At 44.1% G+C, this 21,261-nt stretch overlaps 1 protein-coding gene and 2 long non-coding RNA genes across 13 annotated transcripts in view; 2 read left to right on the top strand and 1 right to left on the bottom strand.

Moving 5' to 3' along the window:
* Positions 1-21,261, bottom strand: part of LOC104010889 (uncharacterized) — a 106,395-nt gene that overhangs the window by 51,498 nt on the left and 33,636 nt on the right. For all 4 annotated transcript variants that reach the window (XR_015704468.1, XR_015704467.1, XR_015704470.1 and 1 more), the window contains exons 8-9: positions 9,991-10,076; positions 5,887-5,916 (exon numbers count right to left, since the gene is read on the bottom strand). The gene's annotated coding sequence lies outside the window, so the exon portion shown is untranslated. The remainder of the gene's footprint in view (positions 1-5,886; positions 5,917-9,990; positions 10,077-21,261) is intronic.
* Positions 71-3,141, top strand: LOC148055895 (uncharacterized). 4 transcript variants are annotated; one of them, XR_015704478.1, is made up of 5 exons: positions 73-477; positions 559-676; positions 919-1,044; positions 1,253-1,442; positions 2,237-3,141. It is a non-coding gene; the product is annotated as an uncharacterized LOC148055895 (long non-coding RNA). The 4 variants fall into 4 exon arrangements; XR_015704477.1 differs by having other exon boundaries at positions 71-676; positions 2,234-3,141; XR_015704476.1 differs by having other exon boundaries at positions 72-676.
* LOC148055894 (uncharacterized) overlaps positions 3,802-21,261 on the top strand; it is a 79,965-nt gene continuing 62,505 nt past the window's right edge. For 3 of the 5 annotated variants that reach the window (XR_015704483.1, XR_015704484.1, XR_015704480.1), the window contains exons 1-2: positions 3,802-4,339; positions 17,015-17,145. This is a non-coding gene — a long non-coding RNA (uncharacterized LOC148055894). The remainder of the gene's footprint in view (positions 4,340-17,014; positions 17,146-21,261) is intronic. The other 2 variants (XR_015704481.1, XR_015704482.1) reach the window with 1 other exon arrangement.

The following is a 21,261-nucleotide window of genomic DNA, read 5'->3' as shown; positions in this document are numbered from 1 at the left end:
AAAAAAAAAAAAAAGAAAGCCAGGCAGGCGAAGGCGTTGCCTTTATTTGGCGCTGGCTGGCAGCAGCCGCCCAGCGCCGAGCCGGGGGTGGCTGCGCGGCCGCGGCTCCCCCCGGGGTGCGGGGCCGTCCCCCCGCGTCCAGCCGCACACCCGCGTCCGTCGGGGCTCGGAGAGGGGCCGCCTCCCCACCGGGAAGCAACCCTTCCCCGACCCCCAAAATCACAGCCGGCGGTTTTCCTGGGGGCCCCCCTTGCTGTTTTGGGGCACGGGGAGCTGCTTTCGATCGCTATCTCCAAATTTTCGCTGGTTTCTTAAGAAGGGAGACTGAAATATCACTATTGCAGGAAACGCACAGCTGCTAAAAGTTGTTAGCAAAGGGCATCAAATCAACTCCCCACTACCGCTGTGAGAGTTTCTTTTTTAGAAAACAAAGGAAAGAAAATTGGATGCGATTTCTCCGTCCCATTTTCAAATGCGGTGAGTTACCGGAGTTGGCCAATAAAACCCTAAAAGTTTGCAAAAAGGTCTCAGTAATAATGATAATAATACCAAAAGCAGCGCTCGGAGCGGTGTGCAAACCCGATAAACGCCTGACAGGAAAATCCAGGCATTTGGAGCCGAGTTTTGTCGTTTCGAGTTTGCCTGCTGATGGCAACGGCGCGTCGAGAAATAAGAGGTGAGAAGGGAGGGGGAGCGGCGGGGGGCAAGGGGGAGGCAGCGAGCGCTCCTTCCCAAAAGGCGGAGTTTTTTGGAGGTCATTTCACCTCGACTCTTTCGTCATTTTGAATATAAAAGAAAGCTGACTGGTTGATTTTCCCAGTCCCTCGCCCGGCGGGGGTGATGCGGTCACTTCGCGCACGGATGACTTTAATCAAGATGTTAAAACATTCTTCGTTCCTCCCTTGCGTTTAATAAAAGGTCGGTGTCACTGTCCGAGCTCGCTGCAAACTGGATGAAACTATGAGTCTTGAGAATGTGGACATTTGGAGCTTAATCGTTGCTACTTTGATATTACATTACAGAAGGAATACGGAAAGCTGTTTGGTAAGCTTTTGATAGGATCTTCAGAGTTTCCTTGTCTATCTTAAGAGCAAAGCAGTGTGCAACACGTAGTAACTTTTCCCTATAAGGCACCTATTGCCCGGTGCAAGAAACAATCGGTAACCCTTCGGAAAATAAAGTACAGCTCTTAAAAACTTGGGGGGGGGGGGAACCAAACCAAACCAAACTTGTCCTCCGCTTAAATTATCAGGGGGAACCCTGACAAACCAGCCGGTAAACCGCCACCGAAGCAGGCACGCTGCTCTGTCCGCAAACCTGCAAAAAAAAAAAAAAGAAAAAAAGAAAAAAAAAGAAAAAAAAAAGAAAAGAAAAAAAACCCCAACCCCAAACCAAAACGCGGTGGCATTCCTGATGGCAGAAGTGAAACCGTCTCGATCCAGGCGAGTTTATTTGTAAACCCGGGGAGCAGCGAGGCGTGGGGGGGTGGGGGGGCGGAGGCGCGGCCCCGGCCGCGGGGTGCGGGGCGGCGGCGGCGGGAGCGCGGCGGGACCCGCCGGGGCTGCGGCTGCTGACTCAGAAAAGCAATGTAGGTCATATAACGAGTTGCCTGAAGTTACCTAAGTTGGAACAATTCAGCTTTTCTTTAGAGGCTTCCAAAGCGCTCTTGCAACGTTTCTGAGCGCCGTGGCTTCTGCCGGAGCGGAGCCGGCGGCTGGGAGCAGGCGGACGGGGGGCAGGCGTGCCCGCCCTGCCGCACTCACGCCCTTCACCTCTCGCTTTTATCCTCCCTCGCCCATTTCCATCACAAGGCTACTTGGGGTTTTTCTTTAAAATCTTTTGTTTCAGAGGCGTGTTTCGAAAAAAGTAGTGCCAGCGCGTCACTCGCCCATTTTCTTCTAAATATTTAGAGAAGCGGCAAGCGAATTGCCTACCTACTCTCTATGCGGTTCAGTTCTTTCCAGGAAGGCTTATTCACGGTTCATAGTTTGGATCTAGTCTTTATTACCACTACTTACTACTTTCCACCACCAGTCAATTTTTACGCCATCAGTTAAAGGGCGGTTAAAAGAGTTCACTTTTGCCACGGGTTTGGTACGCAAAAGACGGTCCGTCTTTTGGGTGACACCGAAGACTGTCCGTCTTCGAACTAGGTAATTTTCGTTATTTTCTTTTTCTTTCCCCCCTTCTTTTTTTCTTTTCTTTTTTCTTTTTTTTTCTGTTTTGCCCATAGCAGAGCAGGAGAAGAGCCGCCGCAGTCCCCACGGAGAGCTCACGGAGGACGGGCAAGCGCCGTGTCCCGTCGCAAGAGCAGCGCAGCGGGACGGAGACCTGGCCGCCAAGCCCAAGGTCGCCGAGGAGAGGAAAGCCCGGCGTCAGGGGACGCTTCAAGAAAGGCACCACACCGACCGATTTTATTTTATTCCCTCGGAGCTCTCCCCCGCCGTCACCTGCGCTCCCCGCCGCCCAGCGCCGCAGCGAGCAGGGGCCGTGCGTGGGCTGGGGCGGGAGCGGGGAGGCGGCCGGGGGACTCGCACTCTCCCCCAGAAACTCATCGTGGGGAAGGCATCCGTTGTCACCAAGTATGAATTAAGAGGAGAAATCGCCCGCTCATAGATTTCACGAAAACTCAAGGAGCGGGGGGGAAAAAAAAAAAAAAATCCAAACCTCGCCCGGTCCGACGGCTGTTACTTCTGCGGGGCGCACGCATCGCCCGCCTGTCCATCACGGGTGTTTTTAGGGCGATCACACGAGCGGTGTCAGGGTCACGCACGCCTCCAGCCTTCCTCCTTCCCTCCGGCTCCTCTCTAACCCCGCAGCGGCACCCCGCCGGCCTTGGTGCTAGCAAGCGAGGATTTCCCCGTCTAAACATAGAAGGTTTTGCCAACCGAGCCGGAGCCCCGCGAAGGTTTCCCCCAGCGCGTTACAAGCAGCAGCAGCAGCACCAGCAGCTCCGCCGAGCCCCGAGGCCGGAGCCGGCAGCGCTCGGCAGGCTCGGACAAGCCCGGTCCCGGCCTCCGCCCGCCCGGGGCACGGCGGCTCTGCCTCCCGGGGCGGGAGGGGCGAGCCCTCGCTCTCCAAAAAAAAAAAAAAAAAGAAAAAAAAAAAAGAAAAAACCTGAGTTGAAAGCAAGAAAAAAAAAAACAAACCCTTTTTTCTTTTTTTTTTTTTTTTGTTTTGAGGCTTGCTACCCTGCGCCGTCCCCGCCGGCGGAAAGCTCCCCCCCGCCCCGCGGCACCCGAGGGCGGTGGCCGGGGTGACCGTGGGCGCTCAGGCCGGGGGAGGGAAACGGGGCGGGGGGGGGGGGGGTGAGTAAAGCTCGGCACCCGTTTGGGAACACGTTCCCCAGCCTCGGCGGCGGTGGAAGGCCCTCCTCTGGTGTTTGCAGTTTTCTTTGTTTACATTCAGTTTAGAAACATTGGCCTTCGGCCAGAAGAGAGCCGGTCCCCCCCTCCACTCCCGGGGGGGCGGAGGAGAAGAGCTTTCTAACTTTCGCGACCCCCGAGACTTAAAATGTTTTGGTTGTTGGTTGTTTTTTGTTTTTTTGTTTTTTTTTTTTTCCCTCGAATTAACCCTTCGGCCACCTGGGAAAGAAAACGGGGGGTTGGACGATGAGTGCACCTGCCCTCGGAGCTTTTCAACCGAGGGGGTCTCAACAGGTTTCTGACCGGGGGGATGGGGGGGGGGGGGTTACCGGCGAGGCGAGGCGCGCCGAACCGAGCGGCGGGGCCCCGGGCCCCGCCGCTCGGTTCGGCGCGCCTCGCCTCGCCTCCCGCGGGGCGGTGCTGTACGGCGGCAGCCGGGCGGGGAAGCAGCCCGGTTCTCCCGGCCGCCGCACCGTTCGCTTTTCCCCCGCCGTGTTCGGGGAGGTTGAGGAAAGAGGGGTTGGGGAAGAGACCTGAGGTCGCTTCTATGCGCCGGGTTTGTGTGTGTGTCCGTGTGTCTGTCCGTCCCCACCCCGCTCCTCCACCCCGATATCTTCCCCCCCCCCCGCCGCCTCGGCGAGGAGTAAGTGCCACCGCTCCGCCTTCTCCTTTTCGCAATGTTGACGCAATCTATAAATAGTGGAACAAAAGGACCAACTTCCTCGCAGCTTTGCTGAAACTGCACAAAAAAGGCAACCGGGGGGGTGGGGGGGGGAAGACACGGTTATTTTTTGATTTTATTTTTCTCCGGTTAAAAGGCGAATCCTCCCTCCACCCCCACCCCCCCACGCTACTGGAAGATTATTTATATTTTTTTTTTCCTCGCTGTCTCCTATGCTGGCAACGTCCTGCGAGTGGCTATTTTGCTTTTGCACCGAGAGAAGGGCTTCCCCCCCCCAATTCCTCTTCTGACAGTAAGTGCCATTTAGCTACTGCCTTTTCTCCGGGGGAGGGGGGGGTGTTGCCTGCTCGCCTACCTGCCTGCTGCCCCGGAGAGCGGGCAGGAGCGACCGGGCGCTCCGGGGACCGGGGGTGTGGAGGAGCTTGGGGGGGGGGGGGCGAGCGGGGATGCGCGCACGGGGGACGGGGCGTGGGGAACCCGCGGATTTGTCGGGGGACTGGGGCGGGGGGGGGAACCGGTGAAATAAGGTGATCGGGAGAGGGGCCGGTTGCCGCTGCCCGCCGAACAAAAGCTGACGCTGATATTAAACGGGCTTTTGTTAGGGGGAAGTGTGTCTGTGTGCGTGTGCGTGGGCGCGGGGGGGGGGGGGCGAGGACGGGACACCCCGCCCGCAGCAAGTTGCCGTGCGGCGGAGGGCACCTTAGACTTGTTTACCGCTCGGCGCGGCGCTCACCGGCGTGTTTACCCTGCACACACGACGCGGGGCTCCCCCCCCTCTACCCCATTCCCCCCCAAAACGCTTCCCTCCTCCGCGCCCGGGGGAGGAGGGGGGGGTGGAGCGGGGTTTAAAAGGGAGGGGGGGGGGTGCGCGGTCAGGAGATGCTGATACGATCACGCGTAAAACAACCCCCCCCCCCCCCCGCTCCCCGTTGCCAGTCGGATCGGTGCAAGCGCAGGCAGTTACTGGCCGGAGGGAGAATTACATCATCCCCTGCTCCAGTGATGCTACCTTTCGTGCCGCTACCATGCGCGCAGGGAAATAAGCGGGGGCGCGCCTCACCCCCCCCCGGCTCGGGCTTGCGCCCGAGCCGGGGGGGGGGGGGAGGCGCGCCCCCGCGTCACTCACACACACACGCGCCCGCCCGAGTGTTTACAGCGCTCACACAGGCGTATTGTGACGTCGCCTGAGTGACAGCCCGCCGCGCCAACGGGGGGGGGGCGCGGCCCCCCGACGCCAAGGCAGAACACGGGCCGTGAGCGGTCCCGGGGGGGGGGGAGAGCCGAGCCCAAGACCGAATACCTCAAAAGTTAAATCAAACTTAGACGCTCCGGTATTGGGGTGGTTTACAGGATGGCGATTAGTTTGCGTTTATGACGTTTTATGACGTCTTAAGCGCTGGCTCTAGGCTCGAGGAGGGATTTCTGGTGAGAGCGGCGAGGTGCGTTTGTGTTTGCGGGCCGTCTGCGAGGTTAAAGCGCTGTCCCAAGCCTTGGGGACCCCGCTGGGGGCGAGCCGGGGCGCAGGGCCGCCCTCCGGCTCCTGACAGCGCTTGGCACGGGGAAGACGTGAGCGTAGAAGCTGTCATAGCGGTGGCCTTGTACACCTCATTGTCCAGAGGGGACAATAAAAAGCTGATTTGTTGGGTTTTGTTTGGTTTCTTTTTTTTTTTTTTTTTCTGAACGGGTAATAGATTACAGCACCGAGGACAAAATCTAAATTTCACACATCGTACGCTTTCCCCAGTGTTACGAGTGTAACATTAGAAACTTGTTGCAATACGCTACTTGGGGGGGGGGAGGTCTTTACTCAGTCTGTGAAAATAGTGAAGTAGTACTTACCCACTGCAAAGCCAATAAATCCGTATCACGCTAAAAACAACAAAAAGCGTTTTACAAACTGATACTTGTCGAGAATTGTTTGCCAGAATGCGGCGGTGTAAAATCATTACTAAAACATCAGCGTTTGCTCACTGCAAAACTCAAGTAACCGTGAAGCCCTGTTTAGTACTACACACTGTTTTTAATGTGTTAATGGTTTGGGTTTCTTCAAAGTGTATTACTTTTTGAAGTCTGGGTGTTTCTATTTGTGCAGAAAATAGACTGAGAAGCTTTGAGCTCCTACTGTTACAAAAGTTAAAAGGAAACAAAGTTGAGCTGCTAAGTCGGCAGTCTGGAGTGAGTCAATAGTATCTCCTTTGTCCTGCTAGCTTTCTCTGCCGTGGTGTATCTTTGCTCTATTTCCTCCGCACAAGCAAACGAGCATTTCTACCCTCGGTACGTTTCGTGGACTTGATAGGTCTCCTGGCTTCGAAATATTCTGACCCACCAGTAAAATTCAAATGCATCTGCCTTTCCAGGCTGCACACAACAGCTGCGATAATGCCAATGACAGTACGCGCACTTCTTTAACCACGTAGATACTTACACATTTTCCATTATCTATAATTAATGGGGCAAATTATACTTGCTTTGTTGTAGTAAGCCTTCATAAGGGAACAAATATGCCTTTTGAAAGTGTGCCATCATCTCTCGTTTTTACAAAAAAAAAAAGACAAAAACCAAAAAAAGACTGGGAGGGAGACACGAAGGAGATGTAAATAACTCCCCCCCTCGTTTACTTGGGGATTCCCTGGGAGTCTCAGAGGGCAAGGAGGTAACATAGCTGGCTTTTACAACAGGATCACAGGTCCTGACACAGGGTCACAGAGAGTCTATGCTTGGCTAGCCCTGTGCTCCAGTTTTGTTTAGCTGGTAGCTAGTCCCTTGAGGGATCAATGTCAACTTAAGCATGCTAACTTCTACAAGCAATGGGCTGGCCAGTGACCGAGGGCTGTAACGGGCTCCTGGAGGGCTCCCGAGTTCTGCCGCCCTCGGAGCCGGCGTGCTGCTGCCAGGCAGGCTGCTTCTGCGGCGCTGCAGCTTGTCACAGAAAGAAATCAACGTGGCAACGGTATAGAGCAAACCCCAACGCTGTCTGTTTTCTGAAAACAAAAGGTGGGTCGATGTATTGAGTGGATTGGAAAAGCGGCTTGGGTAGGGATGTGGTTTACAGGCTGAGGCACAGAAACTGGAGCCAACTCCCATCACCGTGAGCTAAGTTTCTGTGCACCTCAAACCCACTTTGCTCTCAAATTCTGGCCTTAGGATTGGTATTAGTCGTTCTGCAGATCTGTCACGCTCCCAGAGATGATAAACACATGTTAATTCAATATCCCGCATGTAAAGCTATTAGTGTTCAGCAAATAAAATAGGAGCATACTTTCTCTGTATTACATATATGTCTTAAATGAATCCATTAAGGAAGGAGGTACGTAAATAAATATGCACACACACATACATATCTCCTCACATTAATAGCCCCTTCTGGTTTAACTATCAAAAAGCACTGGAGACCAGAGTTGGGTTACTAGAGTACAAACAAAAATGAAACTGTATTAACTCACTGGGAGGTTGAAACCTATATTTTAATATATACGGTACATGGTTTTTACTTAATTTTATGTTACGATACAAAGGCTTTTTAGGTCTGCAAGATCAAGATAATTTTTTTGTTTGTTTTATAAAAATATAGCTTCTTTATTATTAACTTATCTAGGCCTGCTTTTCTTTCGATTACCTGAATTACATAAATGAGTAATTTAGCCTATGATTATCTGAATGACCATTCCTTTCCCTTTTCACTCTTGAAAAAGATTATCAGTCAGCTTCTGCTGTAGTGTTGTATCTGTGACCATTCTGACTGTACCACTTGATGTCTGATGCTTTTTATTTTTTAAATATAATTTTCTACTTCCCCCCCACCAGTTCTTTTAAAAAATGCAGCCTCATAATTCCTAACGATAACAAGCAGTTTTCCCTGGTGACCATAAAGGCCTATGCTATGAATTTCTACACCTTTTGTTTAAAACTCTAAGCACATTTCTATCTTTTCAGTTGTAAAGGGTGTTACTAACTTACGTTTGGAAATTTGACTGATACAGGCAGCACAGTCTTCCTGGTTCTGCAAGCAGGCAGTTCCAGTGTTTCAGCTTTTGCACAGTAGCACTTTAACAAGCAGCAGCCATGCATAACTAACAAGACTGCAAGTCCAGTTACTGCTTTTTAGAAGCCTGTACCCAGCGCTTAAGTTATCCGAAATGTCCGTTTTATGTTGTTGCAGCCATATGACAAAACTATTAACAGCAGGAAAGTGCAGTAGTTACTCACAATGGATAAGATACAGGGGGAGAAAAAAAGTTTTAAAAAATGGAGCCTGAGGCGCAGGAAGAAAGCAGCAGAACTCCAGCTATCCTTTTATAGTAACTGGTGTTTTATGGAAAGTGAGAAAGAAAAGAAAACCCTCTCTTCCTTCCAGCAGCTAGCCAGCGATGGCATGACCCTTCTAACTGAAGACTGATAGCATTCTTGGAGAAATCTTTGTGCAGGCTTCGTTTCTAGTATCTGGATATGAGAAGTGTTGTTTTCCCCAGTTCCTTCTCTTGAACCTACTTCTGGATTCTGGGTCTTATCCTCTAGCTATATTGATGGATGTCTAACAGAACAGTTTTCAAGTTTGGCATTAATGCTTCATAAAAAGTAATATATTGTTCAGAATATTTTAAAGTACTGTAGTAGTTTTCATTAATATTTTCTACACGTGGAGTTAACACTTTGAATACTACATATGTATAGATGATGTTAGCTCACCAGGGCATTACTTTAAAATGTGTGCACAACATGTACACAAGATACACCTAGCACAGACTAAAAAAGTGCTTTCAGCATGAATTACAGCTACAAATAAATCTTTTGTAAAAGATGAATGGAAATTAGGAAATACGTAGTAGTTCATCAGATGAGAAATATGCCCTTTAGACTGCAGGAAGAAGTAGAAAATAAATATGCTGAAAACTAGGCAACACTAGCTGGCAAACAGAATATTGAAACCACTGTACTTTTTCAGGACTCTTAGTATCCTTGTTTCTGGCTGAACGTGGTATGTTCATGAACATCCTTTCTTATAAAATAATAAATTTCACAAAGATTCCACTGTATGACAGTGTACTGATTGGCTGTCACAGCTACTGACTAAATATTAATTTTGGTAGTCTTTCCAAGTTAAATCTATGAACTACTATATCTGGATAACTTTTAAATCTCTACCCACAAGTGAAACTCCAACAAACCGATTTCCTGACTTGCGCATTGTCTGTCCTTGTTTGTAAAGATTTGTTTAGTAATTTACTTTAGTTCGTCAATTTTACTTTTATTAGTTGGTTAGAGAAATATTAGATAGTCTCTTTTGATTTTGAGTTTATTTCGTTTTAGTTTCACAATACTAAACAGTGCAAGAAACACTGCAGACTAACTAGAAGGAGCTCCACGTTAGTGCAATCACTTCAGTTTCGTAACTCCTACAGATTTTTATCCCTTACAAGCAATGATTTACATACCAGTGAGGGAAAATGAAAATGAGGGGGAAGCTCATTATAACCCTGTAAGTGCACTTAGCTTCTCCTAACACGGACTAGATTAAACCTGGCCTACGTCACAAGGACTGTGAAGGGTGAGAGCGAAGGGTCCTTTCTCATAATGGTCATGCACAATTAATGCTCTCTTCACTCAACAGAGAAAACCAGACCCAAAATGCGAAGGAGGATCTGGGCTACTATTTTTTCACCTTCGCTCCCCACCCCCACCCTTTGAGTTGTAAAGAAAGGATCAGGTTGCACTATTTTAAAAGCTGGTGCAGTATGCACATTTCCTCGGTGTACTGGAGAGCACTGGGAGAAAATCTCTCTCAGAGCTCCCTGCAGGAGCGCGTACTGCTTCACAACATCCTTTACTCAGGGCTGTGACTTATCAACAGAGCTGAGCCTTCACTTAAGTGATGAAAACTTCCCCTGTAAACATACGATATTTTTAGGGACGTATACAAGTAAGAATATTATTGAACCAACTTACCTTTGACACGTGGTTTTGAAAGCTTCACGCTTGACGCAAGTCATAAAAACCAATCACAATAGCTCAGCACTACAGGTAAAGTACACCTGTAAATAAATGAAAAAAGAAATTAAGTGACTTAGCATAGTTTCCTGAACATGCTTAAATAAACTGCATTGATTAACACATTAAAGAATATAATTGCTCTCTCTTTCATCCCACCATCTGAGCGCAGATTGCTAGTTACTGTTCCCACAGACATTTCAAGTTAAATCATACAGCTGATGTTCAATCTATACCAAGGTGGAAGATGGATGGTGTTTTGGCCAAGGTTTGGAATGGGAGTTCAAACAAGGGCCATAACCCTGTCCCCGACTCAGAAAGTCACCAGTGGTTTTTTGATTCTAAGACAGGGACAATTAAAACCGTCCTACCTCTCACTGAATCTAAGAGACAAAATAATGCTTACAGGATGTCCCAAGGCTACATGTACTAAGGTTATAAAAAGTCTAAAATAACCCAAGATGTGAAATAAGTGTTCAGCAATGTTTTGTTTACCTGTGTATTTGTCTTTTCGAAATATAAAAGTCTTAGCTCCAGAGGCCAGGTCCTAGTTAGCAGTGCCTACTGAATTTCAAAAGGCTAATCCAGCTAGTAAGATCTCCCTTAAAGGAGTTCTCGTGCTGTGTCCTATCTCCACATAAAAGAAACAAAAATTACGGTGACTGAAATCCTCACCGGTCTTCCACACTCTTCACATTAGATATGAAGACCTGATTGGGAAAGGGCACTAAAAGCCTCGTTACCTCACTCAGGGAAGGTTCCTTCTGTAGGAATTGTGGAAGGAAGCCGTAAGCCTCCTCCTGTTGGAACGGGGGAAGCTCTGGGTGCTGTGGGAGAGTCTGCACAAAGCACTGCGTGGATGCTGGGCTGTGAGTCAGGGGCACCCAGGGGCCAGAAGAGCTGTATCGTTATGGTATCATCTGCCAAACGGCCCAACAGCGAGAAGGTATACATGCTGTTTAATATTGCCTCAGCCACTTCTACCTGAGCTCTGTGAGTTTTAAAAGGAACAAATTCTCATTCCAGGCTTAAAAAAAAGGTTGAGATCTACAGATAAAAAGCTGTGTGTTAGATCTAGGTATTACTATTGTAGTTCTTAATAATACATGATTTCAACATACAGACTGGCAGACATTTCATTTGAAAGCAAGAATTAAAATAATGACAGGTTGTGTCATATGACAAGTTTACAAGTAGTAGCAAAACTGTCCTTTTCTCGTGCATAAGATTCATCGTCATGGGAGAGCCTGGCGGAAATATGCAAGAGGCACGTGAAAATGGAGGGAAAGATGAGAAGTTTAATGGAAGATGCTGAGTTGGATGACTGAAGTCTTCATCAAATAAGAAAGCAGTATCCTATTTACTTTCCAATGCTGTGTAGATGAACGAATCAAAGCCCACACATTCTCTTGCAAATCGTGTCCCAAGGATTCTACCTCTCTATGCCCCTGAGGTCATGAGTGACCATGTACTGACCCCTGACAGACTCCTGCTGCCTTTTCTTTAATACAGCAAGCATACACCTCTCTAACCATTTGAGCCCCTATGAGTGCTATACGTCGCATGCTGCCACCCCTTCCTTCTTTTTTTTAGCAACCTACACCCCCAAAAAAAATTTTCCTATCGTCTTTTATGTCTCTCTCCAGCCTTTCTTGCACTGAGAAGTTCCTCGATACTTAAGCAGACATGTGTTAAAGGTATAAGGAAAAACATTAACAGATAAGATTATTTCAGGGAGAGAGTCGGCAGCTTTTCAGAAAAAGGAATACTTCATTTCAAAGAAAATAAAATCTTTTTTCAACTGAAAGAGGCTCATGTTTATATTATCACTAAAACTTTTGCTGAAAGGGGAGGAAACAGTAACCGTAGACAGGAGTTCAAAAGGAAGTTCTGTTACAGTACAGACCAAAAAATTTAAGTTCTTACAGTGTATAAAACATGTAATTAATGCTGAACTTCTGCATATGCCTTAAATACTGAGCTGTGAGTGTGGACTGCTCTTTAATGTGTCCAACAGCCTTAACGCTGAAACCTATACAAGGAGATAATTAATACAATAGCATTCACCAAGCACAAAACTGAGATATTCTTTCACTGAAACTTCTCCAGCTCTAACAAAGACACCATTCAAAAATTAAAAAAAGCATTTCAAAGACCACTGTAGATGCTGGACATAGACTGATTCTTGAGTTAAAGACAGACATCCGCTAGCCAAAAGGAATAACTCGAACAAATCAAGTTTCAGACTTTCAAGTTTGAGACCTCTAGTTTGAACTTATCTATGTTTTCACACATCAGTAGGTTCAGTGGAGTCAGAAATATCCAGTATGTGTAATGAAAACAACCTCTATCAGTGGATACAGCATGAACATGATAACATATGTTTTCCAAGCCTAGAGCAATTGTCAAGCAATTACTACTTGTCAAGGCAACACACTTGATAGTCAGGGTCATCTAACCCTAGGTCATCTCCTACCTTCTTCTGAGGCAGGTCTCAGTAACTCAGCTGCCCAGCTTTCTTTAATTTGCTCTGAACGTAAGTTGCAGGCACAGGTTTCTCTCGCTACAGGCAGCGAGAAAGCTGAGGGAGGCAGAGGCAGCGGCAGCGGCAAGGGGTGCAGCCACTGCACCGTGATGGCTCACATAAGCAACAGCTGCCGGGGTTTTGTTCCAAGACGAAGGAGGGCCAGCGCAGGTCAGAGGGGACTCCTGGAGAACTGATTATTAACCAGGGCTTTCTAAAGCACTTGCAAGGCCCATATTGTGTTTGTTTAGGACCCAGAACTGCAAGTGCATGTTATCACCAGACTGGGTGGATTGGTTTGTGTCTCTGAGTTAAATTATCAATTCTAGCTATGTTCTAAGACAGAAAAGAGAAAGACCTTGTCTATTTTGGTCCGGTTTTACATTTGCCCTTATTCAACTAAATATACCCTCTTTACAAAATATTATTCTTTTTGCTATCCAGACTGTTATTTCATGCCTGTACAATTGTTATTTAATCATCTATATAACTAACCTCTGATTCTTAATTTTTACATTTTATGATAGAAAATTTAATGGCTTTTCTTTACCACATGATTCAGTCTTCCAATTATAATTTGTAAACTGTGTGTAGATGGAAAATGGAATTCAATTGAAATGTAGCAAAAGAGCATTTCATTTTTTATCAGTTACATTAAATCACCATAGATGTGCTTAACATGTAAGGAAAAAAAAAGTTATCGGAACATACTGCACTGAAAACTGATTTATTCAACGAGGACTAATCACTGCTAGTTGGTGAACTTAAGTGATTGTTTCTGGTCAGCATGACCTTCAGGACTTCAGAACTAGTACATCTCATCCTCTTGCAGTTTTCATTTATGGACTTGATGAGAAAAAATGACATTGCCTGCTTTTTCATTTCCCAGTGGATTTTTCAATTATTTTGAACATACTAGTCATTCATATAAAGTCTATGGGTACATTAAAAGAGAAAAAAGAAAGCTGTCAGAAGCAGGTTCAGCATTCTGTAGGTTATAGTTCCAACTGCTCTGCCAGTGACTTCCACCCCTTCAGTGGTTTGACTTTCTCTAAAACTTTGGCATCAAAAAATGTGTTGCACAGTATTTTTATTGTGTTATTTTAAAATACTATAGTAAATTTAACCTTACTACCAGCTGCCCTACTTCCATACTTAACTTTAAGTGGTCTTGTTAAAAAAGAAACATTTAATTTAAATAAAGCGTATATATAGAACTCATTAAACATATATTAATCATTCCAGGAGGCCACACAAGTATCAGAAAATGTGGATTCCTTCCTTTCTGATTTATCAGCCATTTATGCTATAGTATGTTCAAAACAGAATGGGTTCCTACTGTGCCTGCTGGCGTACATACAAAGTTAAAGAGACAGAGCCCTGGCACAGAGGTTTGCCTTCATTTGCTCAACACCTGAGGTGTTAAAAGTAAAAAGCCAAGCAGGAGAGGCTTTTTTTTTTTTTTTTTTTTTTAAAGCACTGGCTGTTCAGGTGCAGATTTACCAGCAGCAGGAGGCAGAGGGTGAAAGGATGCTAAGAAGGGCTCTAGATACTCCCCTGTTCCTCCATCCCTTCCTATTCCCCTCGAGCTCGAGCTGCGTTCACCTATGCCTATCTACTGAAAATTGGAAGGATTTTAAGCTAACCAGGGAACTGAACGTAAGCATCGACTACCTTAATCTCTGCTAAATATAGAGACTTCCCATTGAATTTCCTTGTCCTTGCTAAGTGACTTAGGAGGATAAACCTGCTATCATCAGGACAACTCCACAAGTTGAAAGGAAGAGAAGGGAAGTTATTTCTGAAAATGTCCAAAGGTTGTGATCCTGGCTTGCTGAATTCTGCAACATGACTTACAGATTTGGCATTACAGACCTGGGGATTTGATTTATTCACTTAACAAGGATCAGAATGAAATTCCTCCTCCCAAATTACTGTGATGGAAACAACACTATCCCATGGATTTTCTATTAATTTTCTTGCTCTCTTCTTTGGCGGGCTCAAAGATTTCCTCTCTGTAGTAGAGAGAATCTGAAGGCCAGCATAAGGAACAAGAAAAGTCACTACTCAGAATTACAAGGGTAGCAACAAGTTTCTAAAGAGACAGATGAATAAAGTTTGGTTTAGGTAAGGGCATGATTAAGTGAGGAAAAAGGGGGGAGGCAGAGGCATCTCATTAACATATGTCATAAAATCTTTGAAATACCACAGACTATGTAGTTAGCAAAGCTGACAGTGGAGTAAAAGGAACAAGAATGACTGACTAAGGTTGCCTTTAGTTGAATTTAAAGAGGGGAAGGTCCTGAAAGTATTTGTTTCATTTTTTGCAAAGACTGTGAGTAGGCCAAGATTCATAAATAAACCTTATTTTAAGAATACAGGAGAGGTCAGACTGGTTCAGGCCAGGCATACGCTTGGCCCATTTACCTATCTCCAACAGCAGGCATCAGCCAATTCTTACCCAAGTACCCTCTCAGAGAACAGCAGGACCAGGACAAGCACATTTGATAATGCCCATCGGTTCCAGCATCCAACTTTGTTTTAGCTCAGGGGGCTTCCTGAGCCTGATGGGGTTTCTCTAGTCAGTGACCTCTACTAGATCTCTCTTCCAAGGTCTTGTGCAGTCTCTCCTTAGATCCATGTGAACTTTTTCCATCTACACTGTCTTTAGGCAAAGACTGTCATGAGTATATCACCCACGAACATATACAACAATATAATTTATTGTATTACTTGCTTTGAACCTGCCTACTGCCAGCTTCATCTGATGCACTCTCATTTTTTTATTGATAGAGAAGGTGAAAAGTTGATCCCTGTCCATCCTTTTCAAGTGTGATTTTAAAACATTTATTGCTGTTTTGAAGAAGTGTTAGAGGGGTGCTGTAATTAAAGTCTCTGAAGAAGAGTCCATTGCCCCTGTGCTGGAAATCTATTTCTTCTTAGCTCTGCCAATCAACCACCAGTTTGCCTGCTATCTGTGGCAGATGCTGAAGCTGCTATTGCACAGAAGTCCTTCCAAGATCCTGGGGAACTGGAAGCTTAGATGAGCACATTCTGAGAGAGCCATTCTTTCCCACTGTTAGGGAAGATGCATTAGAGGAAAAGATGCAGTCATGCATATTGTGCTCTTAAAACCCTGCTGGTCTTTCTGCAAGCAGAATCTAAAAGAATAGTAGGGAGTGGAAATGAAGAGAAGAAAGTTTGCCAATCCACAGAAATCAGCCCCATTCTAAGAAAATCACTTGCTAAGAACTAAAGCTCAAGGAATCAATGTAAACTTTATCTAAAAACTGAAGTAGAAAACTGAAGATAAAGTAGTTCAAGCTTCCTCTAAAGGAGGAGGGCATTGTTTCTGGAGTTTGGCAGTAGACCTTAAGTGGGCATAGTTAACATCATAATTAAAACAGCAGAAGCTTGTAAGAGTTTCCTATTATTTCAGTAGGAGATTCATAACCCATGCAGTATACTCCCATTTTCCCTGCTATGTGTTTTACAAGGCACAGGAATATTTCTCAAGCAGACAGGAAAGCCCAGTTTCTATCAGTAAAAAATTATACAGAAAGGTAAGACAGGTCTCTATTCTTAGGTAAAAAAATAAACAAAGGCCTTCCAGAAATCTTACTACAAGGTAAGGTATATCGTATCCCTGTACAGAAAAAGATAAGCAGCTAGAGCAGAAAAATGCACTTTTAGAGAAATTATGTAAACTCCGGTTAGTGTCAAAGCTATTAAACAGTCCCGTACTATTGAAGAGGTTAAGGGAGACTGACGATGCCAGGATACTCAAACAGAAAGTCTTTTCATTTAGGTTTGTGAGTAACTCTAATTAAAGTGACTCTATTTGACACAAAATGATCTGTACTGTTGCAAAATAGTTTCTGCCAGCAGATTTCACCTAGGCAATGCCCGGTCTATCGGCTATAATCATACTGGGTTTGGCTGCAGGACCTGATTATTATTTTGGAAGAGTATGTTTGGCCAAGCAGGTAAAGAGACTGTACTGAAAGTTTCACAAGACACAAAGAAAGGTAAAAAAAAAAAGACATACAAATGCCATGTTATTAAACAGGTAAACAGAATATTTTTTCAGGAGCTTTCAGCATCCCTCTAGTTAGAATCGGACACCTATTCGTGTCTGTTAGGAGCAAGCGCACGTTTAGGAGGCCCCACTTGAAAAAGGTAACTCTGGAAGAGAGGTCATTGCTGTTGACTTTCTGCTACGATGGTTAGATACGCCGAAGGTTAGAAAGGCTCAGAGCCTCTAACGTTACCAACTCTAACCCCAAATGTTGCCTGGTTCTGACTGGCTTAATTCAGAGCCATATGTCACATAAAAGTTCCTGAAGATGGTCTTGCCCTTCACTGGCTTGTTGACAAAACGTATAATTATCAGATTGACTATCAGCACCTGTTTGGTAAGTCTTGGAAAAACAAAACCAAATGTACTTCTTGTTCAAGGCAGAGGGTCCTGACTCTGAGATGTTTAGATGGAGACAAAGCATCCCCTGAGCACCACAGAGATTTTGAATGTGAGCAAATCCCTGTCTCTGCATCGACCTGTCTGTCACGCAGACCCTTGGTACCTCAAGGTATGAAGACAACACTGTACTGAGTATTGTTTGTTCAAAGCTTAATGACGAGAGGACTTCTTCGTGTACCATAGGCATCTGATGCGGCATGTAGTAGGTAGTTACAAGGCTGTGGTTTCAGTCAACTTTGTGCACAACGTCGATAACGTACAGGATGTTTTGTGAGAGACTATAAATGCTGAGATGTTTTCACTGATCTTAAAAGATGCCCTAGAAGCTGATTTAATTGACCTGTCACTGTCTAGGATCTCTCCTCTGGGAAGTAAAAAGCTCTTGATAATATGATGTATAACAGCAAAATCATAACCAAGTGTTTCAAATCAATGTTGCTGGTTTTGTAAGTCTGAGAACTATCGATCATATAGTTTCAGACCTGTGTGAACTGAATCAATCATCTGTTGCGGTACTACACTTCAGTCCTGTATCTTCCGAGACAGGCTGTGATGATGGCTACTTTTTCTGGGAGGAGGCAGAGGGAACACAAAACCAACAGAAAATTCCTCCTTGGTTCACAAGAAAGACTGAAGGGTAGCACTCTGTAATGTAGTCCAGTGTTCCTATGAGGAATCTAATGTCTTTTCTCTGCTGCATGGACCCCTATGTAAAAATAGACATCTTGCAGGCTGGCAGTTCAAAATCCCTGAGGATTAGTGATTGGTTAGGAGATTACGGATACTACTCCAGTCTGAATCTGAAATAGCAAATGAAAGTGCTGAGGCACTGATAGTTGACACTGAACTGCTAGCCCCCTCACCCTTTCTGTAAAGTTGTAGGTACAGAAGGCTCTGTCACTGATTCGTAACGGTACATTTGCTTCTGCAATCAGTCGCAAAAGGGAATCTATTTGTGGTGTTTATTGTTTCTAATAAGCCGGATAGCTTGTTAGAGAATAAGAGAGAGAAAAGCCACGAGACCAACAAGTAACTCAGCACTATGTACAACAGAGTACTGAAAATACAAAGACAATCACTACTATGGGGCTATAAATACATAAGGCACTCAACACAAAGCCAGTCACTATCAAGGTCCCTGCAGGGAGCATGCAAGTAATAAAATAGGTCTTTTCAGGCCCTGGATTTTAAAATACATGAATCAAAGACACGCCATATTGCTGATGAATCTTTTATCCCTTGCTATGTGCATGGGCAGCAACTTGTGCTGGGAATCATGCTCCTCCTGCCTCCATCAGACCTCCCTGTGAATACAAGTGGACCTTGGTAATGGATATGGCCCAGAAGCTCAGAATCACAGCTTTTAGGACACTGAACAAGAGACATAGTCTTAAATCCTAACGATAGCTTTACTTGTGGAATTTAGAAATAAATTGATTTCTGTTCAAGGGAAGTCTTCTTCCTCCTTGCTGTATGTTTCCTCTTGGAAAAAGGAAATGTTACTATGGGACATGTTGCTCTCTGAAGAATCACACTAGGGAAAATCTTAAACCCTAGTAACTTATGACTCCTTTATCCATATATGAAGAGATATATCTAGTATGTTAACTCAAACTATATTTTGCTAATGGTCATAAGGAGACTTAATTTACTGCATGAAATTAATTATACTATTACATATAATGTTAAATGAATCAGACTACATATACTGCATTGTTTCCATCTTTGTGGTATGATGGAAATAATGAAATCATGAATGTTTGTACTCACGTCGCTATTTAATGCCATGAGGATAGTGGACATGAGGGTGCTTCAAGTAGTAGTCTGCTGATACCATCTAACAGACTCTGCTTGTCCAAATAATTTGCCCTCGCACTCATGGGGCACATACACACCAGCAATGAAATCCATCTACACAACCGCTCAAAGCAGCAGCCAAAAGCATCCCAGATGAGTTATTCATGCTCTTTATAAAAATTGGGCAATTAAAATGACTCTCTGTGCTTTGGCCAACTTAGATGGAAAACTGGGCTATAACAAATTAACAGACACACAAACTGCATTAAGAAAGCAACCATCTCTTTATACTGTTACTGTACATCACGGTATTAGTCTGGAGAGCCCCAAACTACATACAAATACACTTCCTAGTACTCCAGAGAAAATATTTTCTTAATTCTGACATCTTCTTATTTCTTTCTCAAAATAGGCCAAAAAACTTCCACACTCTTAAATGCTAACGCTTATACTTTCCAACCTATATCCAGCCATAGGATTGTCTTTCTGAAGCACAGTTTCTACTACTTTGTCCAGTCCAATTGCAGTTATGTTAAATAAGGGGATTACCACCACTTTTAAAACATTATTAAATCTGCTAAAATAGAACAACTCAGAATAACTGCACAGAATGTTTTCCCAATTCTACCTCCACTTATACATTCTCCTGCCAACTTAAATAAATATTGTATCATTCCAGTTTCCTTGTATATGGTTGTTTACCTCCCTTAATCAAACTGCATATATTCTTTTTCTTCCTAACCACCCTTAAATTATTCTTACTGTTTCTGAATGTCCTTATTTAATCTGTAAGTAATATTTTCAAAATGATTAAATGATAAATGCATTGGCACCTTTGAAAATGAGGGTTAGATCCTTCTATATTATTAACTCTATATTTTTCTGAGTATCACACTATCCAAAATAGACACAGGCACCTTGCTGGGGGTTGATTTATGCAGTAGCTGCACTGGGCCTCTGAAGATATGCAGGAAAACTACATTTCCCATCATAATAAATCCCCTCTGGTTAAGTAAGTATTTTCTTTAGTCAGCAAAAATTATTTTTAAACTGTGCAATAAAATATTAAATGGGAAAGCTGAAAAAATAGTTTGCATTTTATAACTTCAAACTGTAAATATAAATGTGAATGTTCAATTACAAAAATTATTAAATTAATATACATGTTGAAAAGCAAGTTCTGACAAGTAAAACCAGACAACCTTAGATTTCAATTGTAAGTAAACGGAGCCTTAGCAGTTTTTTCATTTTTCTCAATTTGTTCAATTCATTAAGGCATCTCACAATTTAGAACTATTATTCTCTCTTCACAAAACATCTTGGATCATAAGCTGCTTCTTTGACTTTCATGAGAAGTCAAGTTACTCAACTTTCAGAAGCCTTTTTAAAGCAGTATTTCACTTCTATCCAGGAATTACATTTTCCTATCCTTGTAAAAAAGTGTGAGTTAAACATTCTAAAGTTATTTGCTAGACATGTTCCTCCAGAAGCTTCTCTGATGTCTATTGTTTTTCTTCTATATAAACTGTATTAATATAAAGGTGTAGTGGTATGTGATTCATATTCTTGAATAATTCTATTCAAGCTGACAACAATCTTTCTCCAGATTGGCCTGTATTATAAAGGTTTTAAGACTTTGGTGGTCTCTTTCTAAGTTAATTCTCAAATGGCATAAGTAGATGTCTCCTACTTTAAAAAAAAAAAAAAACATAAACCAAAGCCAGGTAAATCTAGATGATTCAAGTGCAGTATTAAACAGAAAAGTTATACTGGAACCCCTCGGTTCCACATCAAGATAACAAGACAGAGTGAGCTACAAAAGTGAAGGGGTGCCACTTCTCTTACTTAGATCTTCCTCTCTGGGAGGTTAACTGAGTGAAAGCCACTTGATTCTCTGTACACTATTCACATTTTTAATACAGCTGCTTCTAATAATTGAAATGTTTCTAACACAATTTGAGGGAAGAAGGTACAATAAAATGTTCACAGCCTTTCCTGTTGCAAACCCAACACAAGAAAAAACACTGGAAGATAAACACTTTAATATGAAGGCTTTAATTATTGTTTGATATCAACACGCAAGTCCTTAAGCAGCTAACAGATTATCACGGTAATAAATATAAATGGTTTTCTCATCATCCTTCAAATTGAATTTCTTCGAAAGAACAGACATACTACCCAGTATTCTGAATAGACTGAATTCTGTCAGTATTCTGAATGGGCAAATGATCTTCATTCCTTCAATATCCTTGCTCTCTTATGTTACATATTTTATGCTCTAAGAAAAGCATATACATGAATGATTCACATTATAATCAAGGCCATGAATGTTGGTAACATGAAGCATACATACTCTTTAATGTTGTTTTTGAGTACAGGAAAACAAAATATCTTGAGGTTTGGAGCAGAAATACAAGTGATACTTTCT

The sequence above is a fragment of the Nipponia nippon genome, unplaced genomic scaffold (assembly GCF_047370975.1).
Source record: "Nipponia nippon isolate SJK-2023a ecotype South Korea unplaced genomic scaffold, ASM4737097v1 scaffold_2, whole genome shotgun sequence".
NCBI classification, from domain to species: domain Eukaryota; kingdom Metazoa; phylum Chordata; class Aves; order Pelecaniformes; family Threskiornithidae; genus Nipponia; species Nipponia nippon.
Note: the sequence above shows the minus strand (reverse complement) of the source record. Positions and strands in the feature narration are given on the sequence as shown.